Source organism: Desmodus rotundus, chromosome 13 (assembly GCF_022682495.2).
Source record: "Desmodus rotundus isolate HL8 chromosome 13, HLdesRot8A.1, whole genome shotgun sequence".
In the NCBI taxonomy this organism is placed as follows: domain Eukaryota; kingdom Metazoa; phylum Chordata; class Mammalia; order Chiroptera; family Phyllostomidae; genus Desmodus; species Desmodus rotundus.
In genome coordinates this window covers 46,339,498-46,365,376 of record NC_071399.1, presented here as the reverse complement: position 1 = coordinate 46,365,376, position 25,879 = coordinate 46,339,498, and the positions used below count along the sequence as shown (strand labels likewise).

General features: G+C 43.1%; 1 protein-coding gene across 14 annotated transcripts in view; it reads right to left on the bottom strand.

The window, feature by feature from the left end:
- The window catches only part of RCBTB1 (RCC1 and BTB domain containing protein 1), a 70,016-nt gene extending 64,569 nt beyond the window's left edge, over positions 1 to 5,447 (bottom strand). For 4 of the 14 annotated variants that reach the window (XM_053916558.2, XM_053916567.2, XM_053916563.2 and 1 more), the window contains exons 1-3: positions 5,315 to 5,427; positions 4,153 to 4,250; positions 2,243 to 2,348 (exon numbers count right to left, since the gene is read on the bottom strand). The gene's annotated coding sequence lies outside the window, so the exon portion shown is untranslated. Of the gene's footprint in view, positions 1 to 2,242; positions 2,349 to 4,152; positions 4,251 to 4,723; positions 4,796 to 4,842; positions 4,960 to 5,314 lie in introns of those variants that run through there. The other 10 variants (XM_053916560.2, XM_053916566.2, XM_045202688.3 and 7 more) reach the window with 8 other exon arrangements.
- Between the last annotated feature and the right edge of the window lie 20,432 nt (positions 5,448 to 25,879).

The following is a 25,879-nucleotide window of genomic DNA, read 5'->3' as shown; positions in this document are numbered from 1 at the left end:
GGCTGGCACCTGGAATAGTGAACTTACATCCAGGTAAAGTTCTAGTGGAGGAACTGAAAGAAATTCAGCACGACTATAGCCAAAAAGCTTAGATTTTATCCTAAGAGCAACATGTAATCACTGAAGGAACTTAAGCAGGGAAGTGGTATGATCACATTTATGTTAAAGATTATTCTGGCTCAATGTAGAGACTAGATGGGGATGAAGAGTTGATGGAGGGACCCTCAGGTGGCTGCAGTAAGCCAGGAAAGAAAGAATGGAAGCCTATATACCAAGGAAGTGGAAATGGAGAAAACTGGACAAGAGACAGTCAAGAGGATTCTATAACTGACTGAATGGGAGAAAGGAGCTGGTTATCCTAAGGGAAAGGCAGAGCCAAGGATTACACACAGATGCTTGGCTTAATTAACTGAGTAAACTGCAAGGATGCTGCTCACTACAACAGAGAATACAGCAAGTTTCCAGGGGAGATGAGGAATTATATTCTAGACATAGAGTATATTTTCAGTTTAGCTACCTGTGGGATATCAAAGTAGATATATACAAAAAGAGATCTAGATTGGAGATTTGGAAATCTGGCATGAGATCATCCAGGGGAAAGTGTATGGAGTAAGAAGAGAAGAGGATCCTGGAGTCTAAGAAACTCCAACAGCAAAGGGACAAGGATAGATACTCCATAGAAGAGACTGAAGAAACAGGCAGAGTAGGAAGAAAACTAGAAGAATGTCATGGAAGCCTAGGGACATGAGCATCACGCAAAGGTAGTGACAGTGTAGAATGTTCCTGGGAGACCAACTAAGGTAAAGACTAAGGAATGTCCACTGTATTTAATAAGACTTACTGGCAACCTTTACAAGAGTTTCAGGGAGGTTGTGGGTGGACGAGGGCAGATTGAGGCAGGATGAGGAACATGTGAAAGGTGAAGAGGAAACAATGGGTATTAACAACTTGTTCAAGAAGTTTGACTGTGAAGGCAAAAAGTGAAATAGGGTAGTAATTGTAAAATAGGTGGGAGCTGAAGGGCACATTTTGGGTGGCCTTTTTTGTTGGGAACCGCCCTGCCTGGTTTCAGAGTCTGTAACACCTCATGGTTAAGGCTGAGTCAGAGTTGGGACCATAAGCCACTAAGGAGACAAAGCTTGTCTCCCTGGCAGGTGTACCACCTCTGCCCACTTCACCCTGCTTGGCCCTGAGCTTGGCCAGTTAGCCAATGACGGGTAAGAATCCTCAAGGGAGGATCAACCTAAGACAGGTTCTGGTCACGGAAGAGGCCCGCAGGGAAGGACTCGGGGGGCTGTGGAAAAAGGGGGTGATGGACCCTCGCCCCTCGGCTTTGATATAGCCTGAGTCCTCATTCTGTCTACAAGAAGTCTCCTAATCTCTTGGCTGCCTTACTTTCCTTGCCTGACTTAAGCCTGAAGCAGTAACAGAGGACAGTGCAGTCCTGTGCTGGGAGGGGCGGGATTCCCTGGGGAATCGGGCCTAAGAAAAATACATACATTCCTGTGAAACCTACTTAATTTGCACCCTCAGTTTAAGAGATAAGGGTTCAAACCTGAGATGAGTCTGGCGCCTAAAGTTTTATGGCCCTCTAACTAATTGGCTATAACTCAGAATAAGCCCTCAGAGTTCTCTGTAAATCTTGTATTGTTTAACCCTTACTGACTGACAATGATTGATGAGCTTTATCCGTATTCCTATGCGAATGAACCTAATAAAAGCCCCTGGAGAGAGAGGCTCAGGGCCCTTCTCCCCTTGAGAGAAACGGCCACCTTTCCTCCCCATGCCGATCATGTCTTGGTAGTCTTTTTCTTCGTCTGTGGCGGAACCTGGGGGGCTGCGTTAAAGCCCCCCGACACTTTTTATTTTAAACACATTAGATACAAAAATGTTTATATGTTAATGGGAGGAGCCAATAGAAAGACAGAGAAGAGGACATAACTGGGGTTTCTGAGAAAGTAACAGGGAATGGGATCTGAAGCAAAATGTAGGTAAGCCGTAGAAAGGGGGGAAATCTTCCATTAAAACGCAGGAGAAGAAGAAAAGAATAGATATGGATGAAAGTGGCTTTAATGACTGGGGAGCCAGAAGTTGAAGGCAATTCCTTCCTTCCTCTCTCTCCCCCCCACCCCCTCTCTCTCTCCCCATACACACACACATTCCGCTGAGTGCGTCTGCATTTTTCATTTCTACCAGCAACTTATGAGGGTCCCAATTTCTCCATAACATGACCAACACTTACTATTATCTTTCTTTTTATTATAGTCATTCTAGTGGGTGTGCAGTAGTATCTCATTGTGGTTTGATTTGCATTTGGGCACGTTCTCTTTTGAGATCACCTACAGTCCCTGTGAAGAAAGAAAAAAAGTTTCCTGTTAAAAGTAAGAGGGGAGATAGCAATAGAAAGTGGAATGAAGCAACAACAGCAAAAAGAGAAGTCTAAAGCAGCCACCAGGGAGTAAAAGAAAGAGTTCTCTCTCACCAAGGAAACCTAAAAAGATGCTGAGACAGCCCAGTGGAAACTGGAAGACCGTAAGTGTGAGAATCCTATTCATTTGACCTCCTGTTGAGATTTTCTTCTCCAGGGAAAAGTTTTGTTTTGTTTTATTTTAAACTGATCCAACCAGACTTGGAATGGGAAGCTTCTCTGAGGATTTTTTCATTTAAAGGCAATGATAGAAGTGCTCCTGAAAAATCCACTGTTTTTGTGTTTAAAATCCTGTAACATACTCATTAGAAATGACAGTTTGCATCAGATTCACTATCCTTAACCCTTGAGAACAAACCACATGTGTTCACTGCAGCAGATCTTACTGTAAGGACTTAAGCTACAATCATTAGGTGCTAAATTCATCAAATGACAAACTGCAACAAACACCACACATCCATCATTAAAATAATGGGTAATTCCACCGTGGCTGGTGTGGCTCAGTGGATTGAGTGCTGGCCTGGGAACCAAAAGGTCTCTAGTTGGATTCCCAGTCAGGGCACATGTCTGGGTTGCAGGCTAGATCCCCAGTTGGGAGTGTGGGAGAGGCAACTGATCCATATATTTTTCACACATTGATGTTTCTCTTCCTCTTTCTCCCTCCCTTTCCCCCTCTCTAAAAAAATAAGTAAATAAAATCTTTACAAAAAATGGGTCGTTCTTTTAAAAACATGTCAGAGAATCGTATCACAAACCTTTAAGACTGATAACAATCATGTATACAAATAATAACCGATTACATAAAAGAAAATGGTTTTTCACTCTGTCAGTTACCTTGTGGGGTATGAGATACAGCCAGTCTGGTTTAACTAATTCAATAAGTACTTTCCATTATATCTTTATATAATATATTTAATTAATTTAGAGATTCATCATTAAAGCATGCTGCTGCATAACAGTTTTGTGCTCAGGGATCACATCTTGGAACTGACTTATATGTGAGCCAGATTTAAACCAAGGATTTTGTGGCACAAAGCGCTAGTTGCTTCACTTATCTTTTACTGAGTAATACAATATCCCAAAACTCAGTGGCTTAAAACAATAGCAACGTGTTGTTTCTCTCAGTTGTGTTTTAACTGCACACAGCTGGGGTTAGTCATGAGGTCACAGGCACTGGGGGAGCTTAACTAGGGTCTATCCTGGTCTCACTCTTCATCTAAGCCCAAGCCTCTGAGCCCAAAGCTTGACTTATTGAACACAGTACACAAATAAGGAATAATATAATAATAATAAAGTTCTTTGACTTCCCTTCAGTTTTATCACCACGACTTTCAGATAAAGTAAGATAGTGTCTCAGACTTTCCAGCTTTAGCTGCTGATTGAGATGGAGCCAAACTCTGGTTGGAACATGCAGGTACTGTTTAATTCTAAAATTTTAAAAGAATTTTTTTTAAGCTGAAAACTTGATAGCTTTACTTTTTATGGCTATTTTCTGAAGCTCCCAGAACTTGATCATTTGGATCACACACATAATCACTGTGGAAGAAATCTTTTTAATGATTAATATCTTTCCTCTTTATGAAAAAAAGACTACAGGGTAGACTGATTGACTGGTATTCATAAAATAGATTTAAAGATATCAGTCCTGGCTGACGTGGCTCAGCTGGTTGGAGGATTGTCCATAGACCAAAGACTGAGGGTTTGATTCCAGTCAGGGCACATACCAGGTGGTGGGTTGGATCCCCAGTCAGGGAGCATAGAAGGCAGCCAATAGATATTTCTCCATCTCTCTCTCTCTCTCTCCTTCTCCCTTCCTCTCTCTCTAAAAACAATGAAAAAAAATGTCCTCGGGTGAGGATTACATAAAAGATCTTCATCCCGCAGATTAACTGTTATATTAATGGAATCTAAGTATATAGCTATATACTCAACCCTGAAGGCAGTTCAAAAAGTGAAATTCACCTAGTGCTCACTTCAAATGGATACTTTGTACAGTTTAAATCATACAATAAACTACCATGAAGGTTAAATCATTTTTCCATTCCTTTCAGCATTATATATTTTGATGTTATGATTTCACAACGCACATCAGTTTCAGAAACTCAGTTTTTGGGGGCTATAATCCTGCCCCCCAAAAGAACAGGCCAAAGACAAATAAGACAATGAATTTGTTGTTTTAAAAGCATCATTATAATGTTGCTTTATAAAACTGTAATCTCCAATTGCAAAGTCATCTGCTGCAGGTGACTTCGGAGTATCTCACATGCAAATAAACATAAGCAAAAAGCCACTTACGAAAGCTGAAGGACCGTGCCTTGATAGTTATTTAAACAGAACAGGTAGTTAGTATCTGAGACAGGACAAGAGAATCTCATTTCACTCAGTTAACCGCACTCCTGGATAAAGATGCCTACTGTGTGAAGAGCCTTTTGTGGAGTTCCGTGTTGTGGGGGAATGGGAAACTGAAGAATATGGTCTGTCGCTCCACTACTCTCTCTCCCCTGCTGAGGTGAAGGAGGCCGTGCTGACGTCTAGAGGAAAGGCCGGGCGCGGACGACGAGGGTCAGAGGAGGTATCTCTCAGCAAAACAACGCCGAGAGCAACGACAGACTTGAGCTAGAAGCAAAACCGCGTCCCTCCCGCTCAAAAAAGAGGAGCAAGGAAAACTTTCCCTAGCCCGTTCCCACCGTCTTCCTCCTCCTAGGAGAAAGAAACGCTAGCTGAGGTGCTAACGATGCGGGGTCGTCCGACCGGAACCCGCAGCCTGAGGGAAAGCGGGAAGGAGGGAGCCAGAGCTACCGGGCAAGCCGGCCGAGCCCGCGGGGAATGGAAAGCAGAGAAGGGAAGGGGCGAAAGCGACCTCTGCGAGCTCGCGCCCGCACTCACCGGCTACCGAGGAGGCCAGCCGCTGAGAGCGCCTCGGGAACCTCAGAACATTGGCTGGCCGAGGAAACACTAGCTAGCCGCGGTTCCCAGGGGCAGCCTAGAGAAGGTAAGAGAGGCGGGGAGCAAGGGGCGGGCCTGCCGAATCACGTGGTCCCGGCAGCCTCACGTGATGCTGGCGCAGTGCGCGCCCTGCCAGCTCCCACGGGAAGCCCCGTTTTGGGCTTCGCTTAGTATCTGGCGGTGGGACCATGGGTCCTCGGCATCTTTAGAAGCAGATTAGCTGTCCAAGTCCAGCCTTCCGGCCCTACAAAGAGTCGCGGTGGAGCTTGGTGGCTGTGGAGGCTGACAGGTTTTTGTCAAGGAATCAGGGACGCGCGAGGGGTTGTCTCCCGGGATGACTTGGCAGCCGGGAGGGTCGGCCTAGGGCAGAAAAGCGACTGACAACGTCTATGCCTGTCCCGTAGGGCGATACCCACGTGGTGCTGCCTAGGGCGAATGACCACAGAGGAGACTTGTTTCACTGCAGAGACGTTCCCTCGTATACCTACACACTCACCTGAAAAGCACCTGAGTTAAGACTGGAGGGTAGAGAAGGTGGCAACTGCACCAAGATAAGAAGGGAGTGAGGCACAGGGTCCAGGTGATTGCAGGAAGTCAGAGGTACCTGGGAAGCTGGCTCTCAAGGTTGGGAGAGACCTAAAATGGCAAATGACCCAAGCATTTTCTTAATATAAATGAGTAAACTAGGGCCTGGAAAGGGGATGCTTCATGCCATTCCAGTCTGTTATCTACGGAGACGAAATCACTCTTATAAAATACCGTACGACTTTGAAAAAAGTCCTAATTGGCTCCATAGGATGAATTCCAATCTTCTTGGCATAACTTTCCAAGCAATCTCATTCAAACTTACTTTTCCCGTTAGAGCTCCCATGAATGAAAACTTTATTTTCTTTGTACCACCAAATAGCTCCACTAATCTACTAAAAGAAGCCTCCTTTTCCTCATTTTCCAGCACTTCCTCAACAGTACTCTATCTCTGACTACAGAGAATTCCTGTTCTCTGACTGCTCAACTTTCTTGGGATTACTACTCCCTAAGTAGCTTTACTCCTTTTTGTATTTGTTCATTCTTTTGCCTCTATCCGAAATGCCCTGAATCACAATCTTCCCCCTCCTTAAAGAAAACAAGAGCCAAACAATAGTTAAAACCGTAAAAATAGATTTTATCAGAAACTAACGGGAGAATTGAGGCAGGCTGTTTTCCCCTATTGCAATAGTCTCTTAATAAAATCTGTTTTACAGCTTTAACTACTGTCAGGCTCTGCTCTGGTTATCTTTTTTTTTTTTTTTAATCCTTAACCAAGGACATTTTTTCATTGCTTTTAGAGAGAGAGAAACATCCATTGGTTGTCTCCCATATGCACCAAAACCCAGGATGGTCTGTGCCTGAACCAGAGATAGAACCTACAACCCAGATATGTGCCCTGACCAGTAATGGAACCTGCAACCTTTCAGTTATAGGGTGATGCTCGAACCAACTGAGCTATACTGGCCTGGTCAGGCTTAGTTACTTTTAACATCACCCCAAGGTACACATCAGTCTTGTCTTTCAGAATCCAGATCAAATACCACTTACTCTTGTCTTCCTGCCCTGTTTCCTCCTCCCTGATTCAGCAGCATCAGGAATTGAGATTCACTCAGACACTGCCAACTGTAATTTCTTCCCTGATTTCTAGGACACTGTACATAGTCTGTTATATAAATCTCACATTACCCAAAAATGTACTGTGCATTTCCTGCAAGAGGTAAATTATTTATCACTGTTGTCTTCCCTAGCTTATAAATAATTTGAAACAGAACTTCTGAGCTTGGTACAGTGCCCTCAATATCCATTAAAAGATGTGGCTTCACCAAGGTCATAGCAGTTCAGTGAATTTATTTAAAAAAGCCTACTTTCCTCAAAGAAACTAAAGTCAGTTTCTTTAGGCTGCAACCTGATCAATAGAACTTCTGTAATGGGGGCTTGGGGTTTGAGCCATCAAATATTTGGTAGAAGACAAGTAGTAGGTGTTAGGGTGGGCGGGGGATATCCCCCTGGCAACCTAAGCCCGCCCCTTATCCTATCAAAGATGTCAGAATATCAGGATGGGTGGGGATATCCGACTGACAGCAGGAGCCTGAGGGGAACCACCAATGATGGATCGCGGCTTTGTTCCAGGAGACCAATCCCTAGCCCTCGAGGGGAGCCAATCAGAATTTTGGTGTATAACTGTGCCCCCCTCCCCCCCCCCCCACCCGCCACATTTGCTTGTTTGTGGCGACTTATCTGGCCGGCCTGCGCCCTCGGCAGCAGAATTTTGTCCAGGAATGCAAACCCCAATAAAGCTCTGTACTGCCTAATTTTGTGGCTGATTGGCTTTATTTTCGGTGGAGCCTAAGAAAACCTTTCAGTAGGTAAATTAAGAAGGGAGGGAAAGACCTTCCAGGAAAGAGAGCAGTATGTTCAAAGGTAGGGAGGCGTGAATCAGTATTATTCCTTTAGGAAAAGCAAGTAATATTGTATGGCTGGACTTAGTGACCTCCCTTACCTCTAGGACAAAGGAAACCTAGTTAGTTAATGTTCATGCACTTGAAAGAATGACGTATTTATTAGTATTACTTATTGGACTAACTTTCCATCAGACAAATCATACATTCTTCACCTAAAATTGGCCTGTGGACTCATACTAGGTGACTTTTTACCTTTTTTTTTTCCTAGTTCCTAAAGCTCTCTATAATTGTTATATAAAAATAACAAAATTACTTGTCCCCAAAAAATTATTTGACCGCACTCTAAACTTTTTCTACAGAGCAGAATAACTCAATTTACAAGTAGTACTTTAAAGAAGAAACTGGGCTCTACCTCCAGAAGTGAGGGAAGACTGTTGATGTTCACACTAATAAATGACTATCCTGGTGAAAAGTATCTGCCAAGAACCTAATGAAATACAATTCATGTAAGGTTTAAGTTGGAATGAGACATAGGAGAACAATTTTAAATAATTCTTGGGGGCTTCGGAATTACATTTCAAAAATTAATCTCTCAGTAAATGGAAAATTAAAACATTGTCTTACTTTTGCTCCCTTCCACTGTGCTCTAATGTGAGAATCAATTTAGGCCGCTGTGGTTCAGCCAATCCAGCCCTACTTCCTTCAGCTGGACTATCTAACCCCTGATTAAGTGCACCTCTTACACAATTTTCTTTGCTAAGAAAATCTGAAGGTCTCTTAAGTGGCCTTTTGCATAGGCCATTGCAAAGTTCTTGATATTGGGCAAGCAAAAGTAAAAGGGTTTACAGTTACTTCTTCAAAGACTTGAATATTATTTCTTCCAAGAGAAACAGCTGGGAGCACTCAGATTATCTTTATCTTTTTTTCTCTGCTCCTTCCCTCCTCGTGGGGTTGGTAAAGATTAAGAGAAACAATGGCTTAATAGGGAACATTTAGGTCACTATTTAAGATTGTTTACCTGTTTTTGTAATACAATGTTAGGAAATTTGTTCTGTCAGTCTCAAAAACAATTATTTTGAAAATTGAAGATTACATAATTTTTTTAGGATTCTGCAAATGTAATAAAATACAGAATCTATCTAGAGGGAGATTCCATCTTGAGTTTCAATTAGCTAAGCCAAACAGGGTAAACATGACCAGTCACAATAAGTTTTACAACTTTAATCATTATTGATCTACTTTGGGGATAATTTCTGTTCTTATAGTTGGGATAAATAAACATGGCATAAAATGTGTAAATAATATTGAAAGAAGTGGTAATGGACTATTGAAAAAGAATTTTTATCCGTTTTTTGAGAATTTTTATTCTTACTCCTTTTTTTCCTCACCACGAGAACCAGAAGTATTTTTCTTTGCTCACCATGAAAATACTTTAAATAAACAAGAATCTTAGCCCTGGCTAAAGTAGACTACACTGCTGATTCATATCTTCACCCACACCAATACAGATTTTGTGCTGAGCAGGTGGCATAAAGAGACAAACCTACCTGCTACCTAGGCCAGGCATGAGACCCTTCCAAGCACAGCATCTCTCATGAGTGTCCATATAACTCCCATATAAGGTCACCTTTATGCATGAATGATTCAATACACTCTGTGTAGAATTTTTTCCTTGTCCTCTGACAGGTGAAATAGCTTCTTAAATGTAGAATTCTTGCACTGTCCATGTGAACTGATAGTGCCCTATTTATTTTATTCATCAGTAGTGGTCCTGGTTTGATCTTCATTTAGATGTGGCAGCACCACCAGGAGCAACGTGTTTCAATAGGAAGCCACCAGCTTCTGGTAAGAATTATTAGTTCTCTAGTCCTCCAGAGGGCAAGAGGTCTGACTGAATTGGCTATGAAGCAGGATCATCTTCTGGATGTTGGTATGCATCCTGAAAACTCCTCAGAATGACTTCTGGGTGGTGACAGGTGACGTGGATCCCAGCCCACAGGATCCGGTGTTGTGGCTGCAATATGCAAAATACACATGGACTACAGAAATCCTGTGGAGAAAAAGAGATGGCATGGCCACTCTCTAAGTGAGAGAGGGTGAGAGGGCTAGAGGGAGCCCAAGAGAGCCAACCCCTGCCTGGACAGGCTTTTATTGTTTTGGGGGGTACATTACATCGAGGATGGTCCTCATTTACTATGCACAGGTTCACCACAGATGATTACCTTTTAAGGACAACAAAGGACAGAATACTGCTAATTACTTCAAAGAGAAGGATGTTACAGCTCAAGGGGGAAACTGCTCACACTCCATACTTGGGTAGTTTAGTACAGATTTTAGGAAGATAAAGATACTCAGTAAACATTTGCTGCCTCAGAGTGAGGGAGTTTTAGCAAAAGCAAGTCTCCTAGCAGTCTAAGTACAATGCAGGCCTGATTTCCCCTGGGAGGACCTATCCATGGACATGGGTCCTGCCCGCCAACCTCGCTCCCCACTGGCTTTTCCGAGTGGGGGCTGAGCCACATTTCCCACGCGTGGAACAGTTCCCCACAGATGGGTGTAGTAAGAATATTCTCAGATGGTTTGAAATATTAAAGGTGATGTTACCTGGGACAAATGAAATGACACTATGAGGAAACAATTAGACAAATCTAGAATGGACGATAAGAACCTTCCTAGCCTTTGTCTCTTTAAAAAGTTAAGTCAAAGGAGGAGATAGGGGTAATGTTTTAGCTTTAAAAACACTAAAGAACCATGATATTCAAATGTAATACATGAACTTGGGTGGAATCATGGTTCAAAAAAATGTGTAAGGCTATTAAATATATTTCACAGAGAATCATAAAGATTTAATATGGTTTGGATATTAGATATTAGGGAATTACTGGTTTTTTAAAGATGTAGTAATAGTAATAATGAGAATATCCTTATTTTTAGGAGATGAATACCAGAGTATTTAAGGACTGAGTGCCATGAGGTCTGCAGATGGTTCACAAAAATAAACTAAAGCTATACACATACATATCCATAAAGAGAGAAAGCAAATATGTCAAAATGTTGAATCCAGGTGTTCTTTGAATTTTTTTTATAGTGTTGGAGGATGTAATAAAATATGACCTTTGTGCTCCAAACTAATAAAGCAGGACATTTCAGTAACTTGTCTATTCAAAAAGGTTTTTTGAATGCCTACCATGTGCTAAGCACTATTATTAAGGTTGGGTATTTATGCTGGTGAATGAAATAATAATGGTCTTTTTCATGGGTGCTATGCTTCATCACCCTAACACTCTTTTAAGACTGAAGGACTTATTGTCCCAGCTTTCGAGGTCAGCCTCTGTAGTATTAATCTTAAAGTTTCTTTATCCAAAGTCATGCCCCTTCTAAGGCCAGCCTGCAACTGGTTGATGTGGTATTGTTAAGACCTGACTCCCTCACCTCAACAAGGGACAACTCTAAAGAGTCAGCCCACAGGAACTATTGTAAAGGACACATGGACAAAATCGGGGGGGATGGTGGAGGTGGGGGAGGGAGGTGGGTTCAGCTGGGGTGGGGTGGAGGGATGGGGAGAAAAGGCATACAACTGTAATTGAATAACAATAAAAATTAAAAAAAAAAAAGAGTCAGTCCAACTTCAGAACTTTTCTCAGGGTTGGCTGAAGCCTGGTTGTGACTGTACACAGGCTACTTTGTGTTTATGCCCAGTCTTGCTTCCATCTCTTTCCTCCACAGGTCCCGAGAACATCTACCTTTGAAGAGACATTAAACACCTAACTAGAATGACTTGGTCAGCTGATGTCAGTCAGCTTTTCATGAGCTACCCCAATACTGGCACAATGGATTCACAAATATAGAAGATATGATTGCAAGGAGGAAGACCATACATGGACCCAACAGCATTATCTCCCACTCATCCAAGTTAACTAATGCTATTAGATTAAATAATAATCAGAAACCATTGCTGAGACCCATTACTGCATTCTTCCCTTTTTATGTATGTATTTATTTATTTAAATATATTTTATTGATTATGCTATTACACTTGTCCCATTTCCTGCCCCCCTCATTCCACTCCATCCTGTCCACCCCCTACCTCCCACATTCCTCCACTTCAGTTCATGGTCATACTTATAAGTTCTTTGGCTTCTACATTTCCTATACTATTCTTACCCTCAGCCTGTCTAGTTTCTACCTATCATTTATGATACTTATTCTCTGTACCTTTCCCCCCTCTCTCCCTCTCCCACTCCCCTGTTGATAACCCTCCATGTGAGCTCCATTTCTGTCGTTCCGTTCCTATTCTAGTTGTTTGCTTAGTTGGCTTTTGTTTTTGTGTTAGGTGTGGTTGTTAATAACTGAGTTTGCTGTCATTTTTACTGTTCATATTTTTTATCTTCTTTTTCTTAGATAAATCCCTTTAACATTTCATATAATAAGGGCTTGGTGATGATGAACTCCTTTAACTTGACCTTATCTGAGAAGCACTTTATCTGCCCTTCCATTCTAAATGATTCCTTTGTTGGATACAGTAATCTTGGATGTAGGCCCTTGCCTTTCATGACTTGGAACACTTCTTGCCAGCCCCTTCTTGCCTGTAAGGTCTCTTTACAGAAATCAGGTGACAGTATTATGGGAACTCCTTTGTAGGTAACTGTGTCCTTATCCCTTGCTGCTTCTAAGATTCTCTCCTTCTGTGTAATCTTCGGTAATGTAATGATAATGTGCCTTGGTGTGTTCCTCCTTGGGTCCAGCTTCTTTGGGACTCTCTGAGCTTCCTGGACTTCCTGGAAGTCTATTTCCTTTGCCAGATTAGGGAAGTTCTCCTTCATTATTTGTTCAAATAAGTTTTCAATTTCTTGTTCTTCGACTTCTCCTTCTGGCACCCCTATAATTCAGATGTTGGAACCTTTCAAGGTGTCCTGGAGGTTCCTAAGCCTCTCCTCATTTTTCTGAATTCTTGTTGCTTCATTCTTTTCGGGTTGGATGTTTCTTTCTTCCTTCTGGTCCACACCATTGATTTGAGTCCCAGTTTCCTTCGCATCACTATTGGTTCCCTGTACATTTTCCTTTGTTTCTCTTAGGATAGCCTTCATTTTTTCATCTAATTTGCGACCAAATTCAACCAATTCTGTGAGCTTCCTGATTACCAGTGTTTTGAACTGTGCATCTGATAGGTTGGCTATCAGTTCTCTACTTAGTTGAATTATTTCTGGAGCTCTGATCCGTACTTTCATTTGGGCTTTTTTTTTTTTTTTTTGGTCTCGGTGTGCCTGTTATGTAAAGGGGCGAAGCCTTATGTGTTCACTGGGGTGGGGTAACACTGGTCGCTGTGCTGTTATGCTGTATGTGGTGGAGAGACCGAGAGGGAGCAATGGCGCTTGCTCCATTCTCTGCAGGATTTCAGTCACTCCCTCCACTACCCACAATCAAACTGGGCCCCTCTGGTGCTGATTCCCGAGTGGGTGGGCTTGTGCTCACTCTAGGCCCCTGTGGGTCTCTCCATGAACTCTCCTGTGAGGCTGGGAGTTTCTCCCGCTGCCGCCTCAACCCCCACAGGTGTTTTCAATCAGTGGTTTGAGGCTTTATTTCCCCGCGCTGGGACTCTGGATTGTTGTGCAGTCTGTCACCTGGTCCATCAGCTGCTGCCTCGCCGGCCAGCTGCAGCCTTGCCCATTCCACTCTACAATCCACCACCTCACTGGGTCTGCCAGCTGCTGCCTTGCCGTGAGTCCTATCCACTCGGCTGCCTGTCTCCACCCCATCTACCAGTCTGGATGAATGTTTCTTCTTTATTTCCTTGGTTGTTGGACTTTCATACAGTTCGATTTTCTGTCAGTTCTGGTTGTTTTTTGTTTTTAAATTGTTGTTGTCCTTCTTTTGGTTCTACGAGGAGGCACAGTGTGTCTACCTATACCTCCATCTTGACCGGAAGTCTGGAACTCTATTCTTCCCTTAAAAAAATTTTTTTTATTTACTTTTTTTTTTTTTTAGAGAGAGAGAGGGGAAAAGAAGGAGAAAGAGAGGGAGAGAAACATCAATATCTGGTTGCTTCTCACATGCCCCCAACTGAGGACCTGGCCCACAACCCACGCATGTACCCAGACCGGGAATTGAACTGGCAAACTTGGTTTGCAGGCCAGCATTCAATCCATGGAGCCACACCAGCCAGGGGTGCACTCTCCCTAGAAGACAGCAAACAGCCACTTGGTGGACAGGTGACCATATTGGACTCCTTCCTCTCTGGATGGGGTGGTCATTCATTTTAACATGAATAGTTACATATTCTGTGGGTGTGCCTTTCCTGTCTGCTGAGTTTCGTCCACCATGACAATCCAAGGGCTTATATTATATTTGATACACTAACATGGCATCCCACTTATCATTGCATTTAACCAAGGAGCCCACATTACAGCAAAAGAGATGTAGCAGTGGGCACATGACCATGAAATCCATTGGAGATACCACATGGCATAACACCCAGAAGCTATTGGCCTTATAAGTAATGGAGCAGCCTGTTGAAAACTTGGATGAACTGCCAGCTTGGAGATGATACCCTGTGAGGACAAAGTGCTACCCTCCAGGATGTAGTAGTAGTTTAAATCAATCACCACTATATGGTGCTATCTCCCCAATAGGAGAATACCTGGGAGCAGGATCCAAAGTATGGAAGCTTCCAGTATGAAAGCAGGAGTGTCCCTATTGATCATCAGCCCCTCTGGGGAATTTATGCTTTTCATCCTCACAACTGTAACCCAAGTTTAAAGGTCTTGATTCCCAAAGGGGGAGCATATCTACCCAAGAACCCAGCAAGGTCTTTAAAAAAATTTTTTTTAATTATATTTTATTGATTATGCTATCAAAGATGTCCTAATTTTTCCCTCTTAGCCCCCCTCCACCCAGCGACCTGTCAGGCAATGCCCCCACTATTGTTCATGTCCATAGGTTGTGTATATATTCTTTGGGCTACTCCATCTCCTATACTGTACTTTATATCCCATGGCTATTCTGTAACTACCTATTTGTATTTCTTAATCCCCTCACTTCTCCACCCATTCTCTCCTCCTCCCCCCTCCCACCTGGCAACCTTCCAGGAACTAACTTCTTTTGTTGCTTTTAAGAGTCTTTAAACTTTGACCTTTTAATTATTATGTGTCTTGGATTGGGCCTCTTTGCATCCATCATAATTGGGATTCTCTCTGCTTCCTGGACTTATATGTCTTATTTCCTTCACCAAATCAGGGAAGATTTCTTTCAATATTTTTTCAGATGGATTTCCAATTTCTTGCTCTTTCTCTTCTCCTTCTGGCACCCCTGTGATGCAGGTGTTGGACTTCTTGAAATTGTCCAAGAGGCTGCTTATACTATCCTCATTTTGGGGGGATTCTTTTTTCTTTTTGTTGTTCTGATTGGTTGTTTTTTTGCCTACTTATGTTCCAAATCACTAATTTGATTCTCGGCTTCATCCACTCTACTGTTGTTGCCCTGTAAGTTGTTCTTTATTTCAATTAGTTTATCCTTTGTTTCTGACTGGGTCTTACACTGCTGAAGTCCTCACCAAGTTCCTTGAGCATTGATATAAACAGTGTTTTGAACTCTGCATCTGATAGATTGCTTATCTCCATTTCATTTAACTCTTTTTCTGGAGTTTTGATCTGTTCTTTCATTTGGGCCATGTTTCTTTGTCTCCTTGTTTTGGCGGCCTCCCTGTGTTTGTTTCTATGTGTTAGATACAGCTACCTTGACTCCATTTCTTGGTAATGTGGGTTGCCTAATGTAGTACGTGTCCTGTAGGGTCCAGTGGCACCCTTTTCACCCAAGCTGGGTACTCAAGATGCACCTTTTGTGTGGGCTGAGTACACCCTCTTGTAGTTGAGACTTGGTTGCCGTTGACAGATCAATGGGAGGGATTTACACAGGCTGTCAGCTGTAAGGACTAGCAGTGACCAGTGACTGCCAACCTCTGCCCTCTGTGGAGGATCAGCTGTACACAAGCAGGGGAGTGGTGCTTTGACCTGGTCTGTAGCTATCCACTGGGTGTGCTAGTCCTGGGATTTCTTGGGTGGTGCAGGCCAAGGCCAATCCCCACCTATGTTTTGCCCAGGGCACCCTGCTTGAGCAGCATAACAATCTGAGATGGTTGCTACTTGTGCTGGGTTTTGAGATTCCCAGGCAAAGCCAGGCTATGAATCTAAGCCAGCTGCTGCTAGGGCTCACTGAAGCCAGCTCTTGCTTGTTTGATAGGATTTAGGACCCAAGATCAGCCATTCTTGTGGAAAAGCTGCTTGGGTGGGCCTGTAGGTTGGGTGAGGCAGAGCCTCTGGGGATCTCCAAGGCAGGTCAAACAGTGTTAGAGCCATGTTGATGGAGTCTCAAATGTGGCACCGCACCAGCTTGCCAGCTCTGTGGGGGGAGGGTTTAGCAAAGGGACAATGACCTCTGCTCACCTTGATGCCAAACACTTCAATTTCTCCCTGTATACCACTGGTACCTTTCAAACTGCCACCCCAGTGCTAGAGCTCTGAGGGCATGAGTCTGAGTAGATGAGTCCGTGTATTGGTTCTTTAAGAGAAACTGCTTTGGGATCCAGAAGTTTCTTCCACCGACAATCCCCGCTGGTTTTTGCAGCCAGAAGTTGTGGGGACTTATCTTCATGGCACTGGAATCCTGGTCTGGGGGCATGGTGTGGGTCTGGGACTCCTTGCTCCTGAGATATCCTCCCCAAATTTGTATCCACATGGGTGTGGGATCAGCCCGTTCTACACCCGTGCCCCTCCTACTGTAGTTATAAGATTTTCATTCATCTCTGTTTTGTGGTTGCCAGACTTCCATTCAGCTCGATTTCTGACATTCTTGAGTGATGGTTGTTCTATATTTGAGTTGTAATTTTGATGTGGTTGTGCAAAGATGCAAACCATGTATGTCTACACTGCCATCTTGACCGGAAGTTCCCAGTAGAGTCTTCATTGAACTTTAAGCTACAGCACTATGCAGGCACTCTGGGACCCTCTTGCCAAAGACCAACAGGTGCACCCCCCCCCAAAAAAAACCCCCATCCTGGTGGTGCTAATTGACTAGTATCATCAAGAGGCAATAGAGCTACTGTTACACAATGGAGGCATGGAGACATATGTTTTACTCACAGATAACCAACTTGGGCACCTTTTAGTACTGTGTTGTGCAACTCTGATGGCAAACCCAAGTGAAGCACATGCAGCTTAAGTGATTTGAGAGTCTGATTCACACTACTAATAAGCCACCTAAACCTTTGAAAGTGCTAGTTGTCAGTGAGGAGAATCTAGAATGAACAAGGGAGGAGAGAAAGGATGAATGTAAGTTGCAGTCTCAAGACCAGCAAGAGAACAAGGGGGTCAAGGTGAGGCAGGAGATAGGAAGGAGGAAACTCCAGAGGTGCTCCAGGGCTAAGATAAAGGACATCAATACAGGACAGAGACGCTGTTCTAAGACTGGTTGTTCCTGCTTTCTGGAAAAGTGCTGAATCATGGTGAATCATGACTGCACTTGTGCAGAAGATGCTACATGACCCTTGCTTCACTGTAATAGTATTATAATAAATTAACATTGTGGAACCCCCTTCTCCAGTGGCCAACCAAGGAAAATCATGGTCAGCCACGTGCACAGTAACTTGGAAGTAATATAACTATTTGTACCTGGGCAATAAAAGCCCGCCAAAACTATCCAGGAAACACCTGCCCTATAAGAATAGAATCCCTCCAGCCCCTGAGGTCAATCTCTGCTCAGAGTTGGCCCACTCCCATGTTCTGTGGAATGCACTATCACTTAGTAAATCTCTCTCTGCTATAAACTGTGTGTTTGGTTCAATTCTTTGTCCGTGGTCACCAAGAACCTGGTTACCTGTGCCCACATGTTAGAGGTTTTGGTGAGCCAGCCAGGAGAAGATGTCAAAGCAGTAAACCCCCTTTGCTGCCCTGGCACCCAGGGATGCCCCTTTCCATTGCTATCTATTCCATTTTGGTGAGTCTGATGTTCCCTGATGGAAGGTCAGCCACTAAATGGCGGGCATGGCATAGACAATTGAAAGTCACAAGGGCACCCACCATTTGAAGACACCCATGATAGGATAACCTGGATGCAGAATCAGGTTAGCCTTATCCCCCACCAGGTGTAAGAAAGTGTCTGCACACCACTCAGGCACACTCTGAAAACCACAAGACACTGCCCCAACCCATGGCCACTCCCTCATATGCATATTTGACCTTCCATAGAGGATATCAGTCACCACCTCACCTGAGCTCTGACTTCCTTTTGCAGTTTCCTTGTCAGGCCCACAGATAGTCTTTTACACTTGTCCTCCCTGGCTGACTTTTGGCCTTTATACCTGCACCTGGACCCCACTTTCCTTTTCTGTAGGAAAGGTTCCTGCTGTATTTATACCCAGGATATCTATTTTGGGGTCACTAATTGTCCCATTGCTAAGTATAGTTGCAGAAATTAGCCACTCCCATCTTTGGCATGTATATACTATCACTGTAAGAAGCAACATTAGCCAGAGCTGCTTAACAGGCACCTACTGGTTATTTGTTACTAGAAATGGCCACATGGAGGCACTCTTACCCACATAGTTGAATTTGAAATTCTAAGGTGATTTACTTGCCTCTCCACAGTGGTATTTGAATTTCCCCTCTTGGTCCATCATTCTGCTATGACATCTATCTCCAGTATGAAGTGGAGGACCTTTAGACACCTCTTGAGGTTCCTTCTGGGAAAATTTCAGACTCAGGTACAGTTTCTTAAAGCTCTGGAAAAGTGTTGGAGAAGACACTCCGAGTGTCTTTGTAATTTGAAAAAGAGTCCTTTTATAATAAGGTCATTTTGGTGCCCCTCTTGGTGGTTTACAGGGCCAGAAACTATTTTGCTAGTAAGACACTTCCTTTGTCCCAGACCTGAAGGCTTACAGGAAGATAAGGTCTCTGTAGATGAAGAATACAGGAATGGAAACACACTCAGGCTACCTGGGTAAAACAGTGGGCCTGGGGTCATCAGGATTATAGGCAATTGCTCAAGGATGCAGGAGTGGTTCTCTCCCAACAGTTCTTTGCAGCCTGGACACTCAGTAGGACCATGACTTATGCAAATAGTGTCCAGGGAACTCAAATCCTCTGAATTAAACATAGAAAAAGAAACAAAACTAGACTGTGGCAATCCTCTCAAGTCTTTTAGGTTTTGGTTGGCTGACACTAGGATTTCTTTCACTAGAGATGCCTGGTAAGTCAATGGGATCCCAGGGGACACCCTGTGGCCCACTAGAAAAGCTCCTGAGGCAAGCAAGGAGGGACACCTCTAGATTGCAAAGGAGTATCTTTGTGGTTTTTTCCTTCTCTTTATGATTACCACAGTCGAGATGGGAACCGTACTTTCCAACTCTTCCAAATCACCATTGGGTTGCATCCTTAGCAATTGGGATAAATTTGACCCTAAAAATTTAAAAAGAAGAGATTAGTTTTCTTTTGTAACACTGTTTGGCCCCAGTATAAATTAGGGGATGGAGCGTTATGGCCTGAAAATGGGAGCAGAAATTATAATACTATACTACAGTTACATTTATTCTGCTGGAGGGAAGGCAAATGGTCCAAAATTCCTTATGTGCAGGCATTTATGGCTCTGTACCAAGATCCCTCATTTTGCTCTGGCCCCACCCTGACAGAACCTATGAGCCCAAGTGTTGATCAATTAGAAGATATCCTCCTTAGTTCCCCACCTGTCTCTCAAGGGAGATTAAGGACACCCCAGAGTTTGGGAGTCTCTGTCCCACCTTAGAGGGATCAACCTCTCCACCACCTTATGCTACAGACAACCTAAAGCCACCAGCTGAGGAAAATCTCTGCCCAGCAGGACAGACTAGAAGTGGTGCTTCTTACCTCCTTACCACTCCTACACTCCTACCTTTGAGGGAGGTAGCAGGCTCTGAAGGCACTATAAGGCTACAAGTGCCCTTCTCTATAACTGATTTACAACAGTGTAAAGACAGGCTAGGGAGTTCTTTGGAGGACCCTTTGCCATTTCACTAGTAATTTCCAGACTCTTACTTTAGCCTTTAGCGTGTCATGGAGGGATTTGTACATAATTCTGACCACCTACTGTTCCCCAGATGAGAAACAGCAGATCTGGGAGGAGGCCCGAAAACATGGAGACCAGTTGCATACCCAGACCCCTGGCACTAACCAGCCTGTCACCCAAGTCGTCCAAGACCAGGACTCCAACTGAGGATACAGTACTCAGGCAGGAATCTGGAGTAGGGATGCAATGATAGATTGCCTATTGGCAGGAATGAGAAACTGCATCAAGAAACCTGTAAATTATGAAAATATTAGGGTAATCACTCAGGACAAGGAAGAGAACCCAGCTCTCTTCAGAAACACACTAGTAGAAGACTTCCAAAAATATAGGAACTTGGATCCGTCCTCCCTGAAGGATCTAATCTTGATACGATGGCATTTTATAAGTCAGTCCACCCCTGATATTTGCAGGAAGCTTCAGAAATTACAAATGGGCCCACAGACACCCTAGACCAGCTCATGGATACAGCCTTTACAGTATTTAACAATAGGGATTTAGAGGAAAGAAAACAGGGAAAGAAGGAAAGGGAGAAGCAAGATGACCCTTTAGTAATGCTATTGACAGAAATCAGCCCAATCAGGGGAGCTCAGGGAGGCCTCAAAATAATTGGGTGAAAGGATCAGACCTGTTATAAGTGCAAGCACCCCGGACACTGGGCAAAGAACTGCACTTGACCACCTCCAGGACCCTGCCCTCTATGCAAGAGTATCAGTTCCAAACCCTGGCACTGGAAGGTAGACTGCACCCATTCCCATAGTGAAAAGTGGTCATCACCCAAGGCCATGGTTACTCTCAAGGAATGAGGGTGCCTGCGGAACAGGTTGACCCCAAGGAATACTCATATTCCCATGTCTACTGAGGAGTCCTAGGTAACTCTGGCTGTGGCAGGTAAGAAAATCAACTATCTTGTTGATACTAGGGCCATTACTCTGTCATTAACTCTTACACTGGACCTCTTTCCTCCAAATAAGCTAAGATAATGGGGGTTGAAGGAAACCTTAAGGCCTATTTCTATACACTCCCTATCACTTGCCAATTTGAGAGTCAAATATTCAAACACTCCTTTTTTATTGTTATTCAGTGCCCTATTCCTATGTTAAGATGGCACATTTTAGCCCAAATGAGAACTATCTTGTTATTCCCTGAAGAGTCACTTGAGTTAAGCAAGGTCATGATAATCAGTAGTAGCCCAAACCAGGAGGAAATCCCAAATTTGCTTCTGGATGCAGTAATCCTGCTAGTTTGGGAGTCAGGGATTCTGGGAAGAGCAAAGACTGCATTACCAGCTAAAATCCAATTAAAGCCCAGGTCATATTATCCTCACAGGAAGCAGTATTCTATTAAATGAGAAGCTTTGGAAGGGTTACAGCCTATCATAACTAAATTTATACAACATGGGCTTATAGTTCCTTGTCAATCTCCTTGCAACACTCCCATATTACCAGTGATAAAACTCACCAAAGAGTATAGGCTAGTCCAGGATCTAAAGTCAGTGAATGAAGCAGTAGTCCCTTTACATCCAGTAGTAGCTAACTCTTATAGCTTGCTCTCCCAGGTACCTAATGATGCTCAGCGGTATTCAGTGTTAGATTTGAAAGATGCCTTCTTCTGTATCCCTTTGCATCCTGACACTCAGTATTTGTTTTTGAGTGGACTTATCCAAAGACAATGATACATCAGCAATACACTTGGAGCCCACAAGGGTTCAGGGACAGTCCCCACCTCTTTGCTAGAGTATTAGAAAAGGATCTTAGAGAGTTACAGTTATAAAAAGGAGTCATTTTATAATATATAGATGATATGCTAATCTGCACCCCCTCCAAGGAGGCTCCTAATCAAAATACCATCCAGACTCTGAATTTCCTAGCTGAAAGAGGATATCAGGTATCAAAGAAAAAGGCTCAGATTACCAAACAAAAAGTAAATTATTTAGGGCATATTTTGACTCCTGGGTCTAGGCAATTATCACAGGAGAGAATTAAAGCCATTACTGAGTAACTTTGCTCCTTTTTAGGAATAGCAGGATTCTGTAGGATTTGGATCCCCAGCTTTGGGCTAATTGCCAAACCTTTGTACAAAGCTATTAAGGGGCCAGACACCAAACCCATTATATGGGAAAAGGAATGTGATCAGACTTTTCATAAAATCAGGCAGGCCCTAGTCAAAGCCCTGGCCTTAGGCATCCCTAACTTAAACCTTTCTTTCTATACATAGCAGAGAATGAAGGAATAGTTTTAGCGGTCTTAGTCCAACAACTAGGGAATGAATCTCAGCCAGTTGCATATTTCTCTAAAAAACTGGACACTGTAGCAATCGGGTGGCCTCCACATCTAAGAGCAGTTGCAGCCAGACCCATACTTTGGAAGCTGCTAAACTAACTCTTGGGCAGAAGTTAGAGGTCAACTCCACATCAGGTACAAGGTGTATTAGAAATGAAAGGGCACTTTTGGCTAACAGGAAATAGACGACCTAATATCAGGCCCTTCTGGACAATCCTGAAGTAACTGTAAAGTCCTGTAATACCTTAAATCAGGCCCGTTAATGCCTACAGAATGATCCCCTGATTTGACCCATTCCTGGCCAGACATTATTAATCTTACTCACTACAGCACGACTGGCTTCCTAGACCAACCCTTAGAAAACCCTGATGATGAATGGTTCACTGATGAGAGTGGAACTCTCCTTTGTGCTGCTGTATGACTCCATTATAATTAAAGTCATTTAATTACTCCAGTACCTCTCATAAATGTGATAGTACTATAGGATGCACCCCATGTTATAACAATACTCATACCGGGGCAATTAACCTATTTGAAGCCCTGGCCTCTCTTTCAAGTTCCAGCTTTCTAGAGAATCTTTCTGAGGGAGAAATTTTGAAACTTTTGAAGTAGTCACATATAGTGTGCTATCCAAATTATGATTCTAACTGCATTCCTAATAGTACCCATTGCTGCTTTGACAAAACTCATAATGCAGATACCAACGATACTTCAAAATATGTTATTTGGAAATTGAACCAACCCCTTAATGGGGTATCAGAAAAATTTCTACCACCTTCTGCAGGAGAGGAAGATTGGGGAAATAATCCCCCTTAAGGATTGTCTTTCCCCCTTGCCATATGCCCTCCTTAACAAATATAACTCTACCAATGCCACATTCATTGCAGCACCCCAGGGCCTTGTCTGGCTATGTGGGACTCCCAATAACTGGCTAACAGATCATTCAGAATGTCAAGAAGCTATTTATTGCTTATATACATCTCAGCAACTCTAAACATGGGGGTGACTGTACCTTAGGGACCTTGACACCCCAAGGCCTTACCATTATAAGCCAGTGATAAAGTGATAACCCATGGTCCTGGAAGTCCATCTCTCAGCAGAAAAAAAATGAGCTTTTGGTCTACTAGTGGCTGGAGCTGCAGCCACTATAGCTGCTGCAGCCCCCTGGGGAGGCTTTGTCTATCATGAGGCCATTCTAAAGGAACTCATTAAGATTATAGAAGAAGTCTCCAAAGATACCGGTGATACTCTAGCTGAACTATCAAGACCAGTAGACTCACTGCAAATGTAGTCATGGATAATCACCTCACTCTTGACTATCTTCTAGTACAACAGGTGGGGTATGTACTGTTATCAATAAAACCTGCTGCACCTATGTAAATAACTCTGGAAGGTTTGAAACTAACACAAGGAAAATTTATGAACAGGCAGAGTGGCTACATAAATATAATCAATAGGGCCAAGAAATTAAGGATACCCTTACCTCCAGGCTCCCTAGCTTAACATAACTACTACCCCTCCTAGATCCCTTAATAACATTGCTGCTCTTAGTGCGTTTAGGACCTTGTTTGTCTAATTTACTTGTTAAATTTGGGTCTTCCAGACTTAAGCAGTTCCATATCAAATTGGGTTTCCAAATAATCCCTGAGAGTGATGTTGAAACTGACCAACATACAGCATCCATGATGGCCTCAGGAGTTCCTCTTCAACCTCTAGATAGAATAGGGTGAGAGTTTTGTGGTTCTCAATAGGCAGGGACTACTGCCCCACCTAACTAGAAGAAGTTACAGAAGAATGATCTTCGCCCTTCAACAACCCCCCCCAAAATTTTTGAGAACCATGTCTGTTAGGGGGTAAGTTGAGGCAGGAGATAATCAGGAAGGAGGAAATTCCAGAGGTGTCCCAGGGCTAAGATAAAGGACATCAATACAGGACAGAGACGCTGTTCTAAGACTGGTTGTTCCTGCTTTCTGGAAAAGTGCTGAATCATGGTGAATCATGAATGCACTTGTGCAGAAGATGCTACATGACCCTTGTTTCGCTGTAATAGTATTATAATAAATTAACATTGTGAGACCTCTTTCCCCAGTGGCCAATCGAAGAAAATCATGGGAGACCACATGCACCATAAATTTGAAGTAATGTAACTATCTGTACCTGGGCAATAAAAGCCCACCAAAACTAGCCAGGAAATATCTGTCCTATAAGAATAGAATCCCTCCAGCCCCTGAGGTCAATCTCTGCTCAGAGTTGGCCCGCTCCCATGTTCTGTGGAGTATACTATTGCTTAATAAATCTGCTCTCTCTCTTTCTGCTATAAACTGTCTGTGTGTTCAGTTCAGTTCTTTGTCTGTGGTCACCAAGAACCTGGTGACCTGTGCCTACCTGTGATAGAGGTTCACCTTACTAATCTTCCTTTTACAAGTTTCCCTCAATAAAAATAGTGTCCTGAAGGAGCTACTCCCAGGATTCATGTGAATGAAGTGGATCTGAGTGGCACAAAGCATGGATCATCCTGGATGCTATACTGTCTTGCATAAACTATAGCTGTCAACCCTTTTAAGTGTTGCATCAGCTAAAGAGAACTGCTTTGTTCAAAATCAGGCCCCTTTGGGGAAGCATGTCCAATCCTCCTTTCTTTTGTGTGACAGGTGTTGATTGGAGTACTCCCTAATGAAATTCCTAAGCTAATCTCCACCTCAGACTCAACTCAGGAAATCTTATCTGTGACAGTTTGTCTAGTGTAGAAGAAAGTTCAAAGGAAAAGACACTAAACAAGTAAAATAAATTTATGATTTCTACTCTGAAGGAAATGAACAAGATACAGTGATAGGGAATAACCGAGAAGGTGTACTTTTAGAGGAGGTGACATTTAGGCAAGAATTTTACTATAAATAGAAGTCAGCCGTGAGAAGGGCATGTAAGAGTAGGTTTCAAAAAGAGAAACAACTTGGCTAAAAAGGTCCTCCTGCAGAGTTTTGCATGTTTAAGTACCACCCAAAGCTTTGTAGCCTTTTAACAACTTTATTTCAAATGTAATGGGAGAATTTTGGGGGTTTTAAGCCAGAGAGAAAAATGCTGTGATTTGCATTTTTTATATTGTTCTTCAGTTACAGTTGTCACCATTCCCCCCCCCCATTGCTGTCCCCTGCTCTGCCCATTCCCTGCTTCCTCTGTCAATTCTCACCCTGTTGTCCATTACCATGGGTCCTTTACATATTCTTTGACTAGACCCTTCCCCTTCTTTCCCCAATTATCCCTCTCCCCTTTCCCCTCTGGTCCCTGTCAGTTTCTTCTTCATTTCATGTCTCTGGTTCTATTTTGCTCACTTGTTTGCTCTGTTCATTAGGTTCCACTTATCAGTGAGATCATATGGTATTTGTCTTTTTCTACCTGGCTTATTTCACTTAGCATAATATGTCTAAGTGAAATCTATGCTGTCACGAGGGGTAGGAGTTCCTTCTTTATTTCTGCTGCAAAATATTCCATTGTGTAAATGTACCACAGTGTTTTGATCCACTCAGTTACTGATGGGCACTTAGGTTGCTTCCAGCACTTGGCTATTGTAAATTGTGCTGCTATGAACATTGGGGTGCACAGGTTCTTTTGGATTGGTGTTTCAGGGTTCTTAGGGTATAATCCCAGCAGCGGAATTGCTGGATCAAAGGGCAGTTCCATTTTTAGTTTTCTGAGGAAATTCCATACTG